We start from the raw sequence: 22,598 nt of genomic DNA, 5'->3' as shown, positions 1-22,598 counted from the left end.
GAACGTTATTATAAGGACACACCTCATTTACCATGGCTACTCTCAGACCCAATTTCAAGTATCTGAAAGAGTGGCGTTAAAAATGCTTTCTTAAGGGTTTGAAAAATGTTGTGGAAATGTCTTGGCAATAATTTCAGCTCCATCTCTCCACCTTGAACCTGCAATAAAAGGTTCAAGGGAGTTGTAGAGAGGAGCGTAGATGTGGGGCGACATAATGCCAGAGACATAGTTCTCCGGGCCTCAGTTACCTCATCAGTAAAATGGGGATTGAGACTGTGAGCCTCACGTGGGGCAGGGACTGTGTCCGACCTGATTTGCTTGTATCTACCAAGTGCTTTGCACAATGCCGGATACATCGTAAGTGCTTAACAAACATTATTATTATTATCAGGTAAAGCAGGAGGGGGCAAGGTGATCGAGTGCTTTAAAGCCAATGGTAAGGATTTTCTGTTTGAAGCAGATGTGGAAGGGCAATATTATCACTCTATCTTGGTAATTAGTGGTTTCAGTGATGGTTTCTCTTCCTCTATTATTTTTCTTTTATCTTGTCACACTTTTTAAAGAGCAGGGACATTTTCGTCTTGGCAGATTCTGAGTTATTGATTTAGTTACTGAATTACTAAATGACTCACATAGTGCAATCTAAAAAATCGTAATTAACTAGGGTTGTAAAGAAATCATGGAGGCTATAAGGAAGTATAATATATCACAGGAAAGTGCAATAAAGAACACAGGCCAGGAAAGATATGGTAATTGTTGGTAAGACAAATTACTAGGGATAGTTAAAGCTCGAATAAGGTACTGACTTAAGGCACTTTACAATAATCTTATTTCTTAGGATTTTTTTGCAGGATAAAAATGCCAAAGTACATGCCATAAAAGAGGGTGATAATTAGATATATTCTGCCATATTACTTTAAACATTTTTTCATTCAGGAGATCCCAAGATTAAGAACCTCTGCATCTGCACATTCTAAAAGATGACATTGTGCTGTTGCCTAGGCAACTGACAATAAGTAGAGTTCTGGCATGATGGGAATTGAATTCTAGGAGGGAAGACTTGAGAGAAAATGATCAGTCAGAGGGGAAGCCTTGTCAGGAAAGGCTGGGCTTGAGATTGTAGCTTGACAGTATTGCCGAGAGAGCATGAAATCATTTCGGTAAATGAAGTTTGAATTAGCGACTCCATAAAAGAGCTGCAAGGGAGAAAAGAATGGACTTCTAGTTGCTCATAAATCCTGCCAAAGCATACCAGACATTGGACAGGGAAAAGAAGCATGAGGAAGAGAGAGAAGGAAACTCCAGAATACAAAAGATACTTGCAGTTCTGAGTAAGTATGAAAATCATCATCATGGACAATATCTATTAATTGTGGTGGAGAATATTGAACCAGGTGTTTGGGGGAACTTATACAGAGAAGTTATTCTCTTATTCTGTTCAATAGTTACTCAGAAAAACTTACTGCAGGGTGTATTTCAAAAATATTTTTTGAATTGTGAGTGATTTACTTTACGGTATCTGTAGAATCTACCTTTACCCAAACTCACTGCTCTATTCTGGGGGCAAAAAGTATTGTGAAGCAGCCCCTCTAATATAACCTCATTGTACACATAATAAGGTCTTAGAGATCAATCAGTCAATCAATCAATGGTATTTATTGAGTGGTCGCTATGTGCACAGCACTGTACTAAGCCCTTGGGAGAGTACAGAAGCAGCTAATCAGTAGAGTAGAGAAGCAGCGTGGCTCAGTGGAAAAGAGCCCGGGCTTTGGAGTCAGAGGTCATGGGTTCAAATCCCGGCTCCGCCACTTGTCAGCTGTGTGACTTTGGGCAAGTCACTTAACTTCTCTGTGCCTCAGTTCCCTCATCTGTAAAATGGGGATGAAGGCTGTGAGCCCCATGTGGGACAACCTCACGACCTTGTATGCCCCCAGCGCTTAGAACAGTGCTTTGTACATAGTAAGCGCTTAATAAATGCCATTATTATTATTATTATTACAATACAACAGAATTAGGAGACATGTTGAGCTTACAGTCTACAGGACATCAAGGCATGACATTTTTTCATTTAAAACAACTCAGGTGACGTTTAACCCCTCTACCCGTAGCAACAGATACTGCCAGCAAACACAAGCAGAACACACAAATGGGCCATGGCCTTTGCACAAAGTTTTAAAACCAGCAACTTCAGGATTTGTCATAAAAGGATGAGGAAAACCAATGCCCCTGGGGTACTCAGAAATAAAGTTTACAGGTGATATGCGTAGTGATCTTGTGACTGTCACCTACAGGGCAGTAGGGTTCTAGGGAGAGAGGTGTCCATTTGGTTGTGGTGACTGGGAAGATGGAGTGATTAATCGAAGAATGAGTCTTAATGGAAGGGTTTTTTCAAGTAACCTTTGAAAGAGGGAAGAGACATGGCAGGGGGTGGGGGTTAAGGACAGTCAAGGCATGGGGAAAACAGTCCTGGGTAACCCAGAAAAACATTACATCTCAATGGAATTCAGATAGCCTGAGTCAATCAATCATATTTATTGAGCACTTCAAAGAGTGCAAACTACAGTACTAAGCGCTTCGGAGAGTACAATATAACAATACAACAAACACATTCCCTGCCCACAATGAGCTTACAGTCTAGAGGGGGAGGCAGACAACATAAATAAATGAATTACAGATATGGTACTTAAGTATCCACTAGGCCCCATTGCTTCTCTCCCTGGAATAGCTCTTCCGCATCCCTGTCCACTCCAGCCCCCACCTACAGTGCTGAGGATGACCAAGTGGATAGACCATGGGCCTGGGACTCAGAAGGACCTGAGTTCTAGTCTTGACTCCACCACTTGCCAGCTGTGTGACCCTGGGCAAGTCATTTAGTTTCTCCGTCCCTCATTTACCTCATCTGTAGAATGGGGACTAGGACTGTGAGCCCCATGTGAGACATGGACTGTGTCCAACCTGATTAGGTGTCCAACCTGTTGCCAACTTGTACTTCCCAAGTGCTCTGCACATAGTAAGCACTCAATAAATACGATTGAATTAGCTTGTATCTACTCCAGCGCCTAGAACAGTGCTTGATGCCCAGTAATAATAATACTTAGTATTATTACAGTATTATTACAGTATTACAGTATTATTACAGTATATTACAGTGCTCTGCACATAGTAAGCGCTCAATAAATACGATTGATGATGATAATAATAATAATAATGACAATAATAATGGTATTTGTTAAGTGCTTACTATGTGCCAAGCACTGTTCTAAGCACCATAAATACAAGATACAAGGTAGATATAAGGTAATCAGGTTGCCCCATGTGGGACTCACAGTCTTAATCCCTGTTTTATGGATGAGGTTATTGAGGCACAGAGGAGTTAAGTGACTTGCCCAAGATCACACAGCAGACAAGTGGCAGAGCCAGGATTAGAACCCGCATCCTCTGACTCCCAAGCCCGTACTCTTTCCACTAACAAATACCACAAAAAAAGTCAGGAGTTTCTGCTTGATGTAGGGAGGAATGGGCAAACAGAGGTTTTTGAGGAGTAAGAGCAGGGAGTCTTGTACAGAATGACATGAAAATGCCCCCAGGTAGCAGAGTGAGATTTCAACTGGAAAAAGGAATGATTGGAGGCAGGAGACCAGAAAGGAGGTGGATGTAGTCTTCACACCAGAAAATAGCAAGGGTCTGGAGCCATATTGTGGCCGTTGGGAGAGAGAAGATGGGGTGAATGCTGGAAAAGTTATAGAGGAAAAAATGAAAGGATGTGGCAACTGACAAAGAGAGGGAAGGATAAACCAATCGTTGTGAACTTCAGTGGCCAGGAGCACGGTGGCTTTGTGATGGGAACGTCAGATGGAAGGGAGGTTTGGGGAGTGAAGATGAGGAAATGAGGAGTTCAAATTTAAAGATACTTGAGCTTGACGAGTAGGCAGGACATCCAGGTAGACACATCCTGGAGGCAGGAGGAAAAGCCAAGTTTCCAAGAAAGAGAGGAGGGCAGGAAGGGTGGGATGAGTTGGATGGGAGTGAAGTGACAGCGGGTATGTTGGGGTTGGGAGTGGCAGTGGCAAGGGAGGGGAACAGCAGAGATCACGGTCAAATGGGTAGCGGATAGAGCATGGGCCTGGAAGTGAGAAGGTCATGGGTTCTCATCCCAGCTCCGTCACATACTTATCTGCTGTGTGACCTTGGGCAGGTCACTTAACTTCTCGGTTCCTCAGTTATTTCAGCTGTAAAATGGGGATCGAGAATGTGAGCCCCGTGTGGGACAGGGACTGTGTCCAACTCGATTACCTTGTGCCTCCCTTGGGTGGGGAATCCTTCTCCATCAGCCCCTCTCTTTCTTCAAGAGACGCCAACCCTCCAGACTGCAGGAGTGCTCATTTTCATCCATTTCTATTTGATGGCTGCTGACACACGCATCTTGAGTCTGTTTGAACCCCTGAATCTAAAGCGCTTGTCCAGACAAACTTGCCTTACTCCAGAGCCAATATGTCCGTCCCGAGATCTTTATCCGCACATGCAGCACTTCTGACAGCCGAGGGGCTTTTCAATTTTTAACTATCGCTGCCACTGCAGCTACCTCTCCCCTCCCACCCTGCAATTAATAACTCTATTAATCAATTAATGGTATTGATTGAACACTTTCTGTGTGCAGAACACTGTATTCATCTCTTGGGAAAGTACAGTACAACAGAGTTGGTAGATAGGAACCCCATCTACAAGGAACTTACAGTCTACAGGAGAAGAGAAACATTAAAATACATTATGGATAGAGGAAGTAGTAGAGTTTAAGTATATTTACATCGGTGTTGTGAGCCTGGAGTGAGTATCAAAGTGCTTAAAGGGTAAACAGCCAAGTGCAAAGTCCACACAGGGGAGAGGGCGGATGGGAGAAATAAAGGGTTTAATTCGGAAGGTCTCTTGGAGAAGGGTAATTGTCTTCTGGATTTGAAGAGAGAGGGTATTCCAGGCCAGAGTCAGGACATGGGAGAGAAGTCAGTGGCAAGATAGATGAGATTCGGGTACAATAAGTAGGTTTGCATTAGAGGAGCAAAGTGTGAGGACTGGATTGTAGTAGGAGAGCAGTGAAGTAAGGTGGGAGGGGGAAAGGTGATTGTTTAAAAGCCGATGATAAGGAGTTTCTATTTGAAATGGAGTTAGATGAGCAAACACTGGAGTTTCTTGAGGAGTGGGGAAACACGGACTGAATGTTTCTGTAGAAAAATGATCGGGGCAGCAGCAAAAATGGTGAAAATAAACACCAATTTGCTTGTTCAAAATAGGTACCCTAAACTGTATCCAAAACCAGACGTGGACGAACATTTCCATTCATGCTTTTGACTATTCCCGGTTGACTCAGCTCTCCAGTTTCCTCTTCCTGCCTTGAAGGATGTTTCTTCATTTCCTGGGTTTGCATATGGCTTTCCTCCAGAGGACTATATCGCTCCAGGTAGGCTCTGCTCCCCATGGGCAACGACTGCATTTTGTGTTGTTTTGTGACCGTTCTACAAGTTCTGGACCTCAGACGGGATGATGAGGTCTGGTCATTCATCTTCGAAAAGACAGGGGACAACCAAACTAAAACTGGACATCCAGGATCAAATAATAATAATAACGATGGCATTTATTAAGGCATTTATTACTATGTGCAAAGCACTGTTCTAAGCGCTGGGGGGATACAAGGTGATCAGGTTGTCCCACGGGGGACTCACAATCTTAATCCCCATTTTACAGATGAGGTAACTGAGGCACAAAGAAGATCAGGTTGTCCCACAGGGGGCTCACAATCTTAATCCCCATTTTACAGATGAGGCAACTGAGGCACAAAGAAGTTAAGTGACTTGCCCAAAGTCACACAGCCGATAAGTGGTGGAGCCGGGATTCGAACCCGTGACCTCTGACTCCCAAGCCCGTGCTCTTTCCACTGAGCCATGCTGCTTCAAATCATACAAATGGTCACCCTTACCTTACTAGGCGCTCGGGAGAATATACTAAAAGTAGAAGAAACAAAAAATAGCAAATATTTCCAGCCCAGAACCTGGAAAATTGGCAAACGTCTTGTGGTTAAACATTCTATTAAATACAAGATGTGTTCTGACATTTTACAGAATGCGTCAGAGGGATTACCTATTGATTCTGGCCCAGAGTTGCAAGCAGCAGCAATTTTTCAGAAAAAAATAGTAAATATAAAAAACCCGGGACTGTTTTAATTAATAATATAATAATCTCTGAAGACTTTGTTTCACTGTTTTAGAGAAACAGCATGGGCTAGTGGAAAGAGCACAGGTCTGGGGGTCAGAGGACCTGGGTCCTAATCTCAGCTCCTCCGCAGGTCTGCTGTGTGACCTTGGGCAAGTCACTTAACTTCTTGATTCCTCAGTTACCTCATCTATAAAATGGGGATTAAGGCTCTGAGCCCCATGTGGGAGACGGATTGTTCCCCACTGCTTAGTACAGTACCTGACACATAGTAAGTGCTTAGCAAATAACATTGTAAAAAATGTACCCTGTCAATCAATGGTATTTATTGAGCACTTCCTGTGGGCTGAGCACTGTACCAAACGCTTGAGAGAGTTTGTAGACATGTTCCCGGCCCACAAGGACAAGTATTTTACGACAGCAACCAATGAGTCGAGATTCCTCATATGTTGGACAGGGACCGTCTCTATATCATCATCATCACCATCAATCGTATTTATTGAGCGCTTACTATGTGCAGAGCACTGTACTAAGCGCTTGGGAAGTACAAATTTGCAACATATAGAGACAGTCCCTACCCAACAGTGGGCTCACAGTCTATATGCTGCCAACTTGTACTTCCCAAGCGCTTAGTACAGTGCTCTGCACACAGTAAGCGCTCAATAAATGCGATTGAATGAATGAATGACTACACTAGCCCCAAAGTGAACTTGTCTCACCACTGCATAAGTGATACAGAATTTTTCTGAAAATGAATAACCACAGAAAAGCTGTTTGTACACTCTTTATATAAAAACTAACAAGAAAAAATGATAGAGGAAGAAAGTGTGTTGTAATCCAATTATTTTCATCAACCTCCTCTAAGAATAATAATAATAATTGCGGTATTTGTTAAGCTCTTACTATGTGCCAAGTACTGCACTAAGCACTGGGGTAGGTACAAGCTTATCTGTTCCTGTCCCACATGGGGCTCATAGTCTTGATCCCCATTTTACAGATGAGGTAACTGAGGCACAGAGAAGTTAAGTGACTTGTCCAAGGTCACCCAGCAGACATGTGTGGAAGAGCCAGGATTAGAAATCACGTCCTCTGGCTCCCAGGCCGGTGCTCTTTCCACTGGGCTATGCTGTAAACTCAATGTGGGCAGGGAATGTGTCTGTTTATTGTTATATTGTACTCTCCCAAGCACTTAGTACAGTGCTCTGCACACAGTAAGTGCTCAATAAATATGATTGACTGACTGACTACCTAAGATTTCATCAACTCCTTTACTTAAAGGAAGCCTCGGCACTGCGCTTTGAAAATTCAAAAGTAATTTCATACTGTAATAAATCTATAAGGCAGTCTGTTTATTACGTTAATAAGTCTGATTATTTTATAATAATTGGCAGAAGACTTAGTACCCCCTGGGCTCCTCGAATTGGGCAGATACTAGCGTGGCTTGGAAATACAAGCACCCAAAACCTGGTTCATTTGACCTCATTCTCTCTCCATAACTTAGATAAATTTTCTATGAATGTATAAACATATGGGTGAGTACTATAGCAACCAAAGATTATATCAGATGAAAGTCATCCAACAGCATTCCAAGATCGTGACTCCTACCTAAGTACAGTATTGCCAAAGAGTCACTCTGCCAGACCTTCTTGGAGCACGCACTGTTTCATAAAGTCCAGAATAATCTTCTTATCCCAAAGTGGCGCTTTTATATCCTCCAAAGGCCGACTGTGGTTGCAAGAAAAAATGGAAATAAATTCCATTCTATCAAAAGGCCCCTGTGCTTCTCAACACGTTGCTTTACCATGCAAACTGTAAGTATTAAATGAGATTATCTGAATTTCTGAATTATTAAAGGGAGTCTCCTGTTAGGAACAACAATTAAACCTCAATCCTGTAAAGCAGTTTGGCCTGGGAGTAAGGGGACCTGGGTTCTAATCATGGCTCAGTCACTTACCTGTAGGGTGACCTTAGGCTAGTTACTTAATTTCTCTGGGCCTCAGTTTCCTCAGTTATAAAATAGGGATCAAATACCTGTTTTCTCTCCTACTTAGACTGTGAACTCCCTGTAGGGCTGTGTCTAACCTGAGAGAAGTGAGGCGGCCGGCCCGGGGTCACACAGCAGTCAGGTGGCGGAGCCGGGATTGGAACCCGCGTCCTCTGACGCCCAAGCCCGGGCTCTACCCACTGAGCCACGCTGCTTCTCATCAATAAATAGATAAATTACAGATATTTGCCAGGGGGAGGACGCCGCTCTTCATCCACCCATCCATTCAGCCGTATTTATCGAGTGTGTGCCGTACGCAGAGCGCTGTACTGAGCGCTTGGGAGAGGACGATATAATACGAAACAGAGCCATTCCCTGCCCGCAAAGAGCTGGCAGCCGGAGAGGGAGGCGGGCGGTGAGAAGCAGCGCGGCTCAGTGGAAAGAGCCCGGGCTCTGGCGTCAGAGGTCGTGGGTTCGAATCCCGGCCCCGCCAACTGTCAGCTGACTCGGGGTGAGTCACTTCACTTCTATATATAGTGCATATATGTGTGTATATATATATGCACTATGTATATATATACACACTATATGTATATACATATGTATGTATGTATATACACTATATATATTGTATATATGTATACAGTGCTCTGCACACAGTAAGCGCTCAATAAATACGATTGATTGATTGATTGATTGACGTATATATGTTTGTACATATTTATTACTCTATTTTACTTTTACATATCTATTCTATTTATTTTATTTTGTTAATATGTTTGGTTTTGTTCTCTGTCTCCCCCTTCTAGACTGTGAGCCCGCTGTTGGGTAGGGACCGTCTCTCTATGTTGCCAACTTGTACTTCCCAAGCGCTTAGTCCAGTGCTCTGCACACAGTAAGAGCTCAATAAATACGATTGATTGATTGATTGATCTTGCATCATAGAGAAGCAGCGTGGCCTAGTGGATAGAGCACGGGTCTGGAAGTTAAAAGGACCTGGGTTCTAATCCCGGCTCTGCCGCTTGTCTGCTGTGTGACCACAGGCAAGTCACTTTACTTCTTTATGCCTCAGTTATATAATGATGGCATTTACTAAGCGCTTACTATGTGCAAAGCACTGTTCTAAGCGCTGGGGAGGTTACAGGGTGATCAGGTTGTCCCACGGGAGGCTCACAGTCTTCATCCCCATTTTCCAGATGAGGTCACTGAGGCCCAGAGAAGCGAAGTCACTTGCCCAAAGTCACACAGCTGATAATTGGCGGAGCCGGGATTTGAACCCATGACCTCTGACTCCAAAGCCCGTGATCCTTCCACTGAGCCACGCTGCTTCTCAGTTCTCTCATCTGGAAAATGGGGACTGCAGCTGTGAGCCCCAAGTGGGAGCGGTACTGAGCCCAATCTGATGATCTTAGTGCTTAGTACAGTGCATGACACATAGTAAGCGCTTAACAAATACTAACATTATTATTATTGTATCTACCCCAGCACTCGACACATAATGAGTGGTTCATTTATTTATATTAATGCCTGTCTCCCCTTTTAGACTGAAAGCTCGCTGTGGGCAGGGAATGTGTCTGTTTATTGTTATATTGTACTCTCCCAGGCGCTTAGTACAGGGATCTGCACACAGTAAGTTCTCAATAAATATGATTGAATGACTGACTTAAATACCAGAATAATTATTATTCCTGTAGGACCAAGAACGCTTGCAGAGGAATTGATTATATAGTACTAGTGGCTTGCACAGTGCCAACCACACGCTCTCTCTCCCCTGCCAGTCATGTTCATTTTCATTTCTTTTTAATCGTATTTATTGAGCGCTTACTGTGTGCAGAGCACTGTACTAAGCGCTTGAGAAGGACAATTCAGCAACAAAGAGAGACCCTCCCTGCCCACAGTGGGCTCACAGTCTAGGAGGGGGGTGACTGACAGCAAAACATGTAACAGGCATCATTCATTCATTCATTCGTATTTATTGAGCACTTACTGTATGTTATCATCATCATCAATCGTATTTATTGAGCACTTACTATGTGCAGAGCACTGTACTAAGCACTTGGGAAGTACAAATTGGCAACATATAGAGACAGTCCCTACCCAACAGTGGGCTCACAGTCTAAGAGGGGGAGACAGAGAACAAAACCAAACATACTAACAAAATAAAATAAAATAAAATGTTACTGCCAGGACACCGAATCCAACAAACAAATAAACGGGAAGGAAAAAGCATATTGCCAAGTGCCTGTGTGGCCTTTGCTCATTTTAACCAGCAGCAGGTAGAATCGAGGCTAGAATCCAGGTCTCCTGGTTCCCAAAACAAGTGCTCTTTCCATGTGGTCCACAGAGAGGTTTTGAAAGGGGAAAAAGTAATCAATCAATCAATCAATTGTATTTATTGAGCGCTTACTGTGTGCAGAGCACTGTACTAAGCGCTTGGGAAGTCCAAGTTGGCAACATATAGAGACGGTCCCTACCCAACAGTGGGCTCACAGTCTAGAAGGGGGAGAAGTAACGGCTGAAGACAACAGAAAAACAGGAAAAAGGCAATGGCATCACACACCAGCACTGAAAACGTAGTTTAATTTTTATGTGGTATTTGTTAAGTGTTTATTATATGCCACACACTGTTCGTTCATTCATTCATTCAATCGTATTTATTGAGCGCTTACTGTGTGCAGAGCACTGTACTAGCACTTGGGAAGTACAAGTTGGCAACATATAGAGACGGTCCCTACCCAACAACGGGCTCAAGTGCTGGAGTAGATACAAGCTAATCAGGTTGGATAGAGTCCCTGTTCCATATGGAGCTCACAGTCTTAATCCCCATTTTACAGATGAGGTGACTGAGGCACAGAGAAGTGAAGTGACTTCCCCTAGGTCACAAGAGATTAGAACCCAGGTCTTTCTGACTCCCAAGTGCATGATCTATCCACTAAGCCACTAAGAAGCAGCGTGGCTCAGTGGAAAAGAGCCCGGGCTTTGGAGGCAGAGGTCATGGGTTCAAATCCCGGCTCTGCCAATTGTCAGCTGTGTGACTTTGGGCAAGTCACTTCACTTCTCTGTGCCTCAGTTCCCTCATCTGGAAAATGAGGATGAAGACTGTGAGCCCCACGTGGGACAACCCGATCACCTTGTATCCTCCCCAGCGCTCAGAACAGTGCTTTGCACATAGTAAGCGCTAAATAAATGCCATTATTATTATTATTATTATTATAAGCCATGCTGCTTTCCCGAATGATTTAGAAGGTTGCCTTGTAGCATGCAAGATGACTCATGCACTCATGCACATGTACTCATGTGCATGCCCCAACAGGTTTTTCCTGGAAGATACAGAGTTTGGAAGATCAAGAATCCTTGACACTGTGGGAAAATACATGGGACATCTTTTTTAGTGGTATTTAATAATAATAATAATATTGATACTTCCCAAGCGCTTAGTACAGTGCTCTGCACATAGTAAGCGCTCAATAAATACGATTGATGATGATGATGATGATGATAGCATTTATTAAGTGCTTACTGTGTGCAAAGCACCGTTCTAAGCGCTGGGGAGGTTACAAGGTGATCAGGTTGTCCCACGGGGGGCTCACAGTCTTCATCCCCATTTTACAGATGAGGGAACTGAGGCCCAGAGAAGTGAAGTGACTTGCCCAGAGTCACACAGCTGGCAATTGGCAGAGCCGGGATTTGAGCACTCACTACATGCCAGGCACTGAACTAAGCTCTGGAATGGATACAAGCTATTCAGGTTGGAAGCAGTCCCTGTCCCACATGGGGCTCACAGTCATAGTTCCCATTTTGCTGATGAGTTACTGAGGCACGGAGAAGGGAAGTGACTTGTCCCAGGTCACACGGCAGACAAGTGGCAGAGCTGGAATTAGAACCCAGATCCTTCTGGGCTCACAGTCTTAGTCCCCATTTTGCTGATGAGTAACTAATAACTAAGAGGGACAACCTGATCACCTTGTATCCTTCCCAGCGCTTAGAACAGTGCTTTGCACATAGTAAGTGCTTAATAAATGCCATCACTATTATTATTATTATTACTACTATTATTGTACCTATCATAATTAGGGTAACTAATATTCTTAGTTATTATTAGGAGGATAACTAATAACTAAGAGGGACAACCTGATCACCTTGTATCCTTCCCAGTGCTTAGAACAGTGCTTTGCACATAGTGCTTAATAAATGCTATCACTATTATTATTATTACTGCTACTACTATTATTATTCCTATCATAAGCAGGGTAACTAATATTCTTAGTTATTATCAGGAGGATAACTAATAACCAAGAGGGACAACCTGATCACCTTGTATCCTTCCCAGCGCTTAGAACAGTGCTTTGCACATAGTAAGTGCTTAATAAATGCCATCACTATTATTATTATTACTACTACTACTATTATTATTCCTATCATAAGTAGGGGAACTAATATTCTTAGTTATTATCAGGAGGATAACTAATAACCAAGAGGGACAACCTGATCACCTTGTATCCTTCCCAGCGCTTAGAACAGTGCTTTGCGCATAGTAAGTGCTTAATAAATGCCATCGCTATTATTATTATTACTACTACTACTATTATTATTCCTATCATAAGTAGGGGAACTAATATTCTTAGTTATTATCAGGAGGATAACTAATAACCAAGAGGGACAACCTGATCACCTTGTATCCTTCCCAGCGCTTAGAACAGTGCTTTGCACATAGTAAGTGCTTAATAAATGCCATCACTATTATTATTATTATTACTACTATTATTGTTCCTATCATAATTAGGGTAACTAATATTCTTAGTTATTATTAGGAGGATAACTAATAACTAAGAGGGACAACCTGATCACCTTGTATCCTTCCCAGCGCTTAGAACAGTGCTTTGCACATAGTAAGTGCTTAATAAATGCTATCACTATTATTATTATTACTACTACTACTATTACTATTCCTATCATAAGCAGGGTAACTAATATTCTTAGTTATTATTAGGAGGATAACTAATAACCAAGAGGGACAACCTGATCACCTTGTATCCTTCCCAGCGCTTAGAACAGTGCTTTGCACATAGTAAGTGCTTAATAAATGCCATTGCTATTATTATTATTACTACTACTACTATTATTATTCCTATCATAAGTAGGGGAACTAATATTCTTAGTTATTATCAGGAGGATAACGAATAACCAAGAGGGACAACCTGATCACCTTGTATCCTTCCCAGCTCTTAGAACAGTGCTTTGCACATAGTAAGTGCTTAATAAATGCCATCTCTATTACTGAGGCACGGAGAAGTGAAGTGACTTGTCCAAGGTCACACAGCAGACAAGTGGCACCCTCGAGTTTGTGGAAATGTTTCGAGTGTTCTGCTTTAAGAGGTGGAGGGATTGTGTGAATGTGTTGTGATTAAGATTGCCCTCGTGTCCGTGGGCCAGAATGGCTATGTAGCATGTTTTGGAACTCCAAAGATTTGGAGGGTAACAAAAAGATATTGCAAATAACTGTTATATTAAGAATCTTTCGTTTAAATTGCCAGCTGTTGAATTAGTGATGGCATAAGAATAATTAGAATTAATAAGAATTAGAATTAATAAGAATTAATAAGAATAAGAATTAATAAGAATAATTGTTAATATAATTGGGAAAGAGCTGGTGTTTCAAACGTTTTCATCCATTAATATCTGGCTATATTATTTATTTATTTATTTTACTTGTACATATCTATTCTATTTATTTGATTTTGTCAGTATGTTTGGTTTTGTTCTCTGTCTCCCCCTTTTAGACTGTGAGCCCACTGTTGGGTTGGGACTGTCTCTATGTGTTGCCAATTTGTACTTCCCAAGCGCTTAGTACAGTGCTCTGCACATAGTAAGCGCTCAATAAATATGATTGATGATGATGATGATGATGATGATAAGAATAATTGTTAATATAATTGGGAAAGAGCTGTTGTTTCAAACGTTTTCATCAATTTATATCTGGCTATACAATTTATTTATTTATTTTACTTGTACATATCTATTCTATTTATTTTATTTTGTCAGTATGTTTGGTTTTGTTCTCTGTCTCCCCCTTTTAGACTGTGAGCCCCCTGTTGGGTAGGGACTGTCTCTATGTGTTGCCAATTTGTACTTCCCAAGCGCTTAGTACAGTGCTCTGCACATAGTAAGCGCTCAATAAATATGATTGATGATGATGATGATGATGATAAGAATAATTGTTAATATAATTGGGAAAGAGCTGTCGTTTCAAACGTTTTCATCAATTAATATCTGGCTATATGATTTATTTATTTATTTTACTTGTACATATCTATTCTATTTATTTTATTTTGTCAGTATGTTTGGTTTTGTTCTCTGTCTCCCCCTTTTAGACTGTGAGCCCACTGTTGGGTAGGGACTGTCTCTAGATGTTGCCAATTTGTACTTCCCAAGCGCTTAGTACAGTGCTCTGCACATAGTAAGCGCTCAATAAATACGATTGATGATGATGATGATGAGCTGGAATTCTCCATCCCCCCATCTTACCTCCTTCCCTTCCCCACAGCACCTGTATATATGTATATGTGTTTGTACATATTTATTACTCTATTTATTATTTATTTATTTTATTTGTACATATCTATTCTATTTATTTTATTTTGTTAGTATGTTTGGTTTTGTTCTCTGTCTCCCCCTTTTAGACTGTGAGCCCACTGTTGGGTAGGGACTGTCTCTATATGTTGCCAGTTTGTACTTCCCAAGCGCTTAGTACAGTGCTCTGCACATAGTAAGCGCTCAATAAATACGATTGATGATGATGATGATGAGCTGGAATTAGAACCCAGATCCTTCTGGCGCCGAGGCCTGTGCTCTATCCACTGGGCCTTGAGTTTGAAAGATAGCTTTCCAGGACGAAGGGATCCATGGGTGAATCTGAAGACATTGCTCGCTGCCTCTGACAATTTCTTGGGAGAACGGACTGGAGTTGGAGGAATATGATCTAGGCAAAAGCTGAAATGGACAATTCCAGGAAATTCTAGAAAAAACCTTTGAGCGTGTCTTTGCATGCTAAATTCACATAGTGCTGACCAGGTTTAGGAACCTGATTCCCTTTCATTCAGGCAAAGTGCATGATAAATTAATCAATCAACCAATGGAATTTTTTAAGCACTTACTATCTGCATAGCATCATCGTCATCATCATCAATCGTATTTATTGAGCGCTTACTAGGTGTAGAGCACTGTACTAAGCGCTTGGGAAGTACAAATTGGCAACATATACAGTCCCTACCCAACAGTGGGCTCACAGTCTAAAAGGGGGAGACAGAGAACTAAACCAAACATACTAACAAAATAAAATAAATAGAATAGCTATGTACAAGTAAAATAAATAAATAAATAGAGCACTGTACTAAGTGCTTGGGAAAGTACAATACAACAGAGTTAGCAGACACGTACCCTGCCCACAACTAGCTATTAATGTCTGTTTCCCACTTTAGACTGCAAGCACATTGTGGTCAGGGAACATGTCTGCTGACTCTGTTGAATAGTACTCTCCCAAATGATTAGTAATAATAATAATAATGGTATTTGTTAAGCACTTATTATTCATTCATTCATTCATTCAATTGTATTTATTGAGCACTTACTATGTGCAGAGCACTGTACTAAGCGCTTGGGAAGTACTAGTTGGCAACATATAGAGATGGTCCCTACCCAACAGTGGGCTCACAGTCTAGAAGGGGGAGACAGACAACAAAACATATTAACAAAATAAAATAAATAGAATAAGTATGTACAAATAAAATAAATAAATAGAGAGCCCGGGCTTGGTGCCAAGCATTAAGTGCTGGGGTAGATACAAGGTAATCAGGTTGTCCCAATCACAATCTTAATCTTAGAGAAGCAACATGGTGTAGTGGATGGGGATGGGGATTAATAATAATAATAATAATAATAGCATTTATTAAGCGCTTACTATGTGCAAAGAACTGTTATAAGCGCTGGGGAGGTTACAAGGTGATCAGGTTGTCCCACGTGGGGCTCACAGTCTTAATCCCCATTTTACAGATGAGGTAACTGAGACACAGAGAAGTGAAGTGACTTGCCCAAAGTCACACAGCTGACAGTTGGCGGAGCCAGGATTTGGACCTCCGACTCCCGAGCCCATGCTATTTCCACTGAGCCATGCCGCTTCTTTATGTGCCAAGCACTGTTCTAAGCGCTGGAACAAGACTGGATTAAGCGCTGGATTAAGACTGTAAACCCCAGGTGGGACAATCTGACTACCTTGTATCTGCTCCAGCGTTTAGAACGATGCTTGGCACATAGCGCTTAACAAAAACCATTATTACCATTATTATTATTCTTGTTAATCCCCATTTTACAGATGAGGTAACGGAGACACAGAGAAGTTAAGCGACTTGTCCAAAGCCGCACAGCTGATAAGTGGCGGAGCCGGGATTAGAACCTATATCCTCTGATTCCCAAACCCGGGCTCTTTCCGCTAAGCCATGCTGCTTGCTCTGCACATAGTGAGTGCTCAATAAATACCCTTGATTAATTGACTTCCATTGCCCAGGTTCAATGAAACAGAGTTGGGCAGGGCATTGCCAAGGTAAAGCAGGAATGCAACTGCCCTCCCAATCCTTCCCCCTCAAAAAGCAATTAAACCATTAACTTCCCGGGAATCTTTTCTATCCTGAACTGAGGGGTGCTGGATAGTTCACATGCAGGCACTATCATCAATTTTTAACTACGGCACCTGGTTGCAATCCATTTCACAGAGATAAATCCAGTTAGTTTTTTAAAGGTGTTTGTTAAGCACTTTCTATGTGCCAGGCATTGTACTAAGCACTGTGGGGAGAATACAAGCAAATAGGACTGGGCACAGTCCCTGTGCTGCACAGGGCTCACAGTCTCAATCCCCATTTTACAGATGAGGTAACTGAGGCACAGAGAGTTTAAGGGACTTGCCCAAGGTCGTACAGCCAAGAAATGGAAGAGCCTGAATTAGAACCCAGATCCTTCTGCCTCCCAGTCTCATGCTCAATCCACTAGGCCACGCTGCTTCTTAGCTCTGCTATAACATGCATTTTCCCTTCATGATTTGGATATAACGCGATGGAACCTGTATGTATGTATATATGTTTGTACATATTTATTACTCTATTTATTTATTTATTTATTTATTTTACTTGTACATATCTATTCTATTTATTTTATTTTGTTAGTATGTTTGGTTTTGTTCTCTGTCTCCCCCTTTTAGACTGTGAGCAAACTGTTGGGTAGGGACTGTCTCTATATGTTGCCAATTTGTACTTCCCAAGCGCTTAGTACAGTGCTCTGCACATAGTAAGCGCTCAATGAATACGATTGATGATGATGATGATGATGGAAGAATTAGGAAATATGTCTCCGGTTATAACACTGATCCACGAGTTGCAACTGGTAGATTTGGTGTGGGATCAATCAATCAATCGTATTTATTGAGCGCTTACTGTGTGCAGAGCACTGTATTAAGCGCTTGGGAAGTACAAGGATAGGGATAGGATGATTGTGGGCACATACATGGTGCTGATCAAGGCGTGAACGTGATGCTGCCAGCCTCTGCCTCGGACTTATTTGTACTAAACCCTAAAACACTTTGTGTTTCTTTGTGTTTGTGCAACCATGTAACGATTAAAACCTTATAAAATGCAGTGAGTGACAAAGAAATAAAGCAACCTTTTTGTGCAGCAGAGCTAAACAAAAGGAAAGCTTAGTTAGGTGCGCAGAGCCGATCCTATAATAATAATGGCATTTATTAAGCGCTTACTATGTGCAAAGCACTGTTCTAAGCACTGGGGAGGTTACAAGGTGATCAGGCTGTCCCACGGGGGGCTCACAGTCTCAATCCCCAGTTTACAGATGAGGTAACTGAGGCACAGAGAAGTGAAGTGACTTGCCCAAAGTCACACAGCCGACAGTTGGCAGAGCCGGGATTTGAACCCATGACCTCTGACTCCAAAGCCCAGGCTCTTTCCGTTGAGCCACGCTGCTTCTCCAAGCACGATCCTATGATTTAAACACACTTTAACTTAGGTATAATTATGAAATAATAATATTTAAAACATCATATTATATTTATATTACTCTTTTCTAAAGGGACTCCTGCACTGAATCATTTTAAACCCCTCATCCTCCCCACCCCAGTTCAAAAGTCACATTTGTTTTCTCATCTGAGCCCCACATGGGGCAGGGACTTTGGCCAACCTGATTATCTTGTATCTACCCCAGCACTTAGTACAGTACTTGGCATACCGTGCTTAACAAATTCTATATTAATATTATTATTAACACAACTCCTGCATTATAAAACTTCAGTACACTGACAAACATAAATGATTTGAGAAGATGCTGTGAACCCATCCTAAATCTTTCAATAGAAACCAAGGACGTTGCTTCCTGCTCATTCCTTAGTAACCATTATTTTCATTCCATTCACCTCAGAAAGGCATATTCAACGCTATTTTGTTTGAAGATAATATCTGGATGGTAATTAATATGACAGGCAAAAATACATTCTAGTCCTTTGGGCGTGTTTCAGATTATTAAATGGTTTACTTAAGTGCTGGTTTATGTCATCAAAGAATGCAACGTGTCATCAACCACACACTTAGTTCATTTCAGGGTGTTGGCACGGCAGGTAGTGTTCAGTCAAAAACTAACTTCTAGCGGTATTCATTTTTTCAGGGCACGGTATATTTTGAAACCCTGCCTGAATCATTTTTCTAAAACATTGCTCTGCATACATCTCACCACTCCTTAAAAATCTCTGATGGCTGCCCAATCCTCTCTTCATTTAAGCAGAACTACTTACCATTGGCATCAAGGCATTCACTCATAGTTATGTGACCACCCCCGACCCTGAGTCAAACAGAAACTCCTTCCATAAGGAGAACTTTGGCCCATGTCCTGCCTCTAGCCTGGAACATCATCATCATCAATCGTATTTATTGAGCGCTTACTGTGTGCAGAGCACTGTACTAAGCGCTTGGGAGGTACAGGTTGGCAACATATAGAGACAGTCCCTACCCAATAGTGGGCTCACAGTCTAAAAGGGGGACACAGAGAACAAAACCAAACATACTAACAAAATAAAATAAATAGAATAGATATGTACAAGTAAAATAAATAGAGTAATAAATCTGTACAAACATATATACATATATACAGGTGCTGTGGGGAAGGGAAGGAGGTAGGATGGCGGGGGATGGAGAGGGGAACGAGGGGGAGAGGAAGGAAGGGGCTCAGTCTGGGAAGGCCTCCTGGGCCCCATTTTACAGTTGAGTTAACTGAGGCCCAGAGGAACACCATTTTGCAGATGAGTTAACTGAGGCCCAGAGGAACACCCTTCCTCTTCACACCTGACAGATGATCACTTGCCCCGCCTTCAAATCCTTATTAAAAGTACATCTCCTCCAAGAAGTCTTCCTTGATTAAGTCCTCATTTCCTCCTTTCCCTTTCGCTTCTGTGTCACCCTTGCACTAAGATGTGCACCCTTTCTTCACCTCTCCTCATTCAATCATTCAATCGTATTTATTGAGTGCTTACCATGTGCAGAGCACTGTACTAACCGCTTGGGAGAGTCCAATATAAAAATAGACAGACACATTTCCTGCCCACAACGAGCTTACAGTCTAACACTTATGCAGCGTGGTTCAATGGAGAGAGCCCAGGCTTTGGAGTCAGAGGTCATGGGTTCAAATCCCGGCTCCGCCACTTGTCAGCTGTGTGACTTGGGGCAAGTCACTTCACTTCTCTGGGCCACAGTTCCCTCATCTGTAAAATGGGGATTAAGACTGTGAGCCCTCTGTGGGACAACCTGATCACCTTGTAACCTCCCCAGCGCTTAGAACAGTGCTTTGCACATAGTAAGCGCTTAATAAATGCCATTGTTATTATTATTACATATCCATAATTTATTTATTTATATTAATATCTGTATTCCCCTCTAGACTGTAAGATTGATGTAGGCAGGGGACATGTCTACTAACTCTATTATATTGTTATTTCCCAAGTTCTTAGTACACTGCTCAGCACACAGTAAGCACTCAATAAATAGTGCTCTTTCCCCTTACTATCCTTACCCCTCTCCCACCAAGCGCTTAGTACAGTGCTCTGCACACAGTAAGCGCTCAATAAATACGATTGATGATGATTACAACGAGCTCGCACACTTAGTCCCTCAAGCCTATCTCCCCACTGTGCCGCGTTCTCACCACTCGGCTCAATAACCTGTTGCTCACATCATCATCAATCGGATTTATTGAGCGCTTACTATGTGCAGAGCACTGTACTAAGCGCTTGGGAAGTACAAATTGGCAACATATAGAGACAGTCCCTACCCAACAGTGGGCTCATCCTCCCTTCTGTCTCCCTCTCTCTTCAATCCTGCAGCCCACTGCTCCACCCATCCTCAAAACCCTTCTGAAATCACACCTCCTCCAGGAGGCCTTCCCTGATTAATCTCATCTCCCCACCCAACCTCCTACCCATTCGGCACTTCCTCACCTACGCACTTGGATAGTTACCCCCACTCTTTCACTAGAAGGACTTGTGTACACACCAATTAATCAAATCAATTGTATTCGTTGAGAACGTATCTTAAATAATAATAATAATGGTGTTTGTTAAGTGCTCCCTATGTGCCAAGCACTGTTCTAAATGTAATCCCCGTTTTACAGATGAGGTAACTGAGGCCCAGAGAAGTTAAGCCCTTCCCTTCCCCACAGCACCTGTATATATGTATATATGGTTGTACATATTTATTACTCTATTTATTTATTTATTTATTTATTTTACTTGTACATTTCTATCCTACTTATTTTATTTTGTTGGTATGTTTGGTTCTGTTCTCTGTCTCCCCCTTTTAGACTGTGAGCCCACTGTTGGGTAGGGACTGTCTCTATGTGATGCCAATTTGTACTTCCCAAGCGCTTAGTACAGTGCTCTGCACATAGTAAGCGCTCAATAAATACGATTGATTGATTGATTGATTAAGTGACTTGCCCAAAATCCCACAAGCTGACAAGTGGTGGAGCTGGGATTAGAACCCATGACCTCTGACTCCCAAACTCCCAAACTCAAAGCTCAGCTTGACACTTTTGTGCCTCTGTAGACCTCATCCCTGCACCTTCAGTACAAGCCTCCAGGGAAAGCGGATGGAAATTGACTCTTTCCCTCGTTGATTTTCCTTCAATCTCCTAAATTTCTTCCGAACCTTGAGTTGAAACCTGTTTATCCAGTGATATAAAATGTTTTCTAGGTAAACAAAAGTACTCCAACTGGACTAGCCTCTCAAAACTTTCCAACAGGCTATATCCTGTTGGTCAAGCGCTTAGTACAGTGCTCTGCACATAGTAAGCGCTCAATAAATACGATTGATGATGATCCTGCCGAGAGCAATATCTTGGGTGTTAGCTGCAGTGGATTCAAACAGCAGCAGGGTTGTATTTTGGCTTTTACCGAGAACGCCTTGAATGATATCACTAATGTCTCTAAAAAAAGTACTGAAACAGTCTGGATTGTTGGATGCGGGGGGAATGATGGATGAGAGTGATGAGGGAGAGTCTTTGTCTCATTTCCAAACTATGTGGATTAGCACTGGCATTAGTTTCCTAGTAAATTGCCCTCATCGCCGTCTTCATAATAATAATAATAATAATAATGGCTTTTATTAAGCGCTTACTATGTGCAAAGCACTGTTCTAAGCGCTGGGGAGGTTACAAGGTGATCCCCCCCTTCTTACCTCCTTCCCTTCCCCACAGCACCTGTATATATGTATATATGTTTGTACATATTTATTACTCTATTTATTTTACTTGTACATAGCTATTCTATTTATTTTATTTTGTTAGTACGTTCGGTTTTGTTCTCTGTCTCCCCCCTTTTAGACTGTGAGCCCACTGCTGGGTAGGGACTGTCTCTAGATGTTGCCAATTTGTACTTCCCATTCTGCACATAGTAAGCGCTCAATAAATACGATTGATGATGATATGTTTGTACATATTTATTACTCTATTTATTTTACTTGTACATAGCTATTCTATTTATTTTATTTTGTTAGTACGTTCGGTTTTGTTCTCTGTCTCCCCCCCTTTTAGACTGTGAGCCCACTGCTGGGTAGGGACTGTCTCTAGATGTTGCCAATTTGTACTTCCCAAGCGCTTAGTACAGTGCTCTGCACATAGTAAGCGCTCAATAAATACGATTGATGATGATATGTTTGTACATATTTATTACTCTATCTTACTTGTACATAGCTATTCTATTTATTTTATTTTGTTAGTATGTTCGGTTTTGTTCTCTGTCTCCCCCCTTTTAGACTGTGAGCCCACTGCTGGGTAGGGACTGTCTCTGTATGTTGCCAATTTGTACTTCCCAAGCGCT

At 42.0% G+C, this 22,598-nt stretch overlaps 1 protein-coding gene across 1 annotated transcript in view; it reads left to right on the top strand.

Annotated features, from left to right (window-relative positions):
• The first annotated feature begins 1,077 nt into the window (after positions 1–1,077).
• The window catches only part of PPP4R1 (protein phosphatase 4 regulatory subunit 1), a 147,423-nt gene continuing 125,902 nt past the window's right edge, over positions 1,078–22,598 (top strand). Inside the window, exons 1-2 of the mRNA XM_038746652.1 lie at positions 1,078–1,331; positions 5,286–5,452. The gene's annotated coding sequence lies outside the window, so the exon portion shown is untranslated. The remainder of the gene's footprint in view (positions 1,332–5,285; positions 5,453–22,598) is intronic.

The sequence above is a fragment of the Tachyglossus aculeatus genome, chromosome 5 (assembly GCF_015852505.1).
Source record: "Tachyglossus aculeatus isolate mTacAcu1 chromosome 5, mTacAcu1.pri, whole genome shotgun sequence".
In the NCBI taxonomy this organism is placed as follows: domain Eukaryota; kingdom Metazoa; phylum Chordata; class Mammalia; order Monotremata; family Tachyglossidae; genus Tachyglossus; species Tachyglossus aculeatus.
Note: the sequence above shows the minus strand (reverse complement) of the source record. Positions and strands in the feature narration are given on the sequence as shown.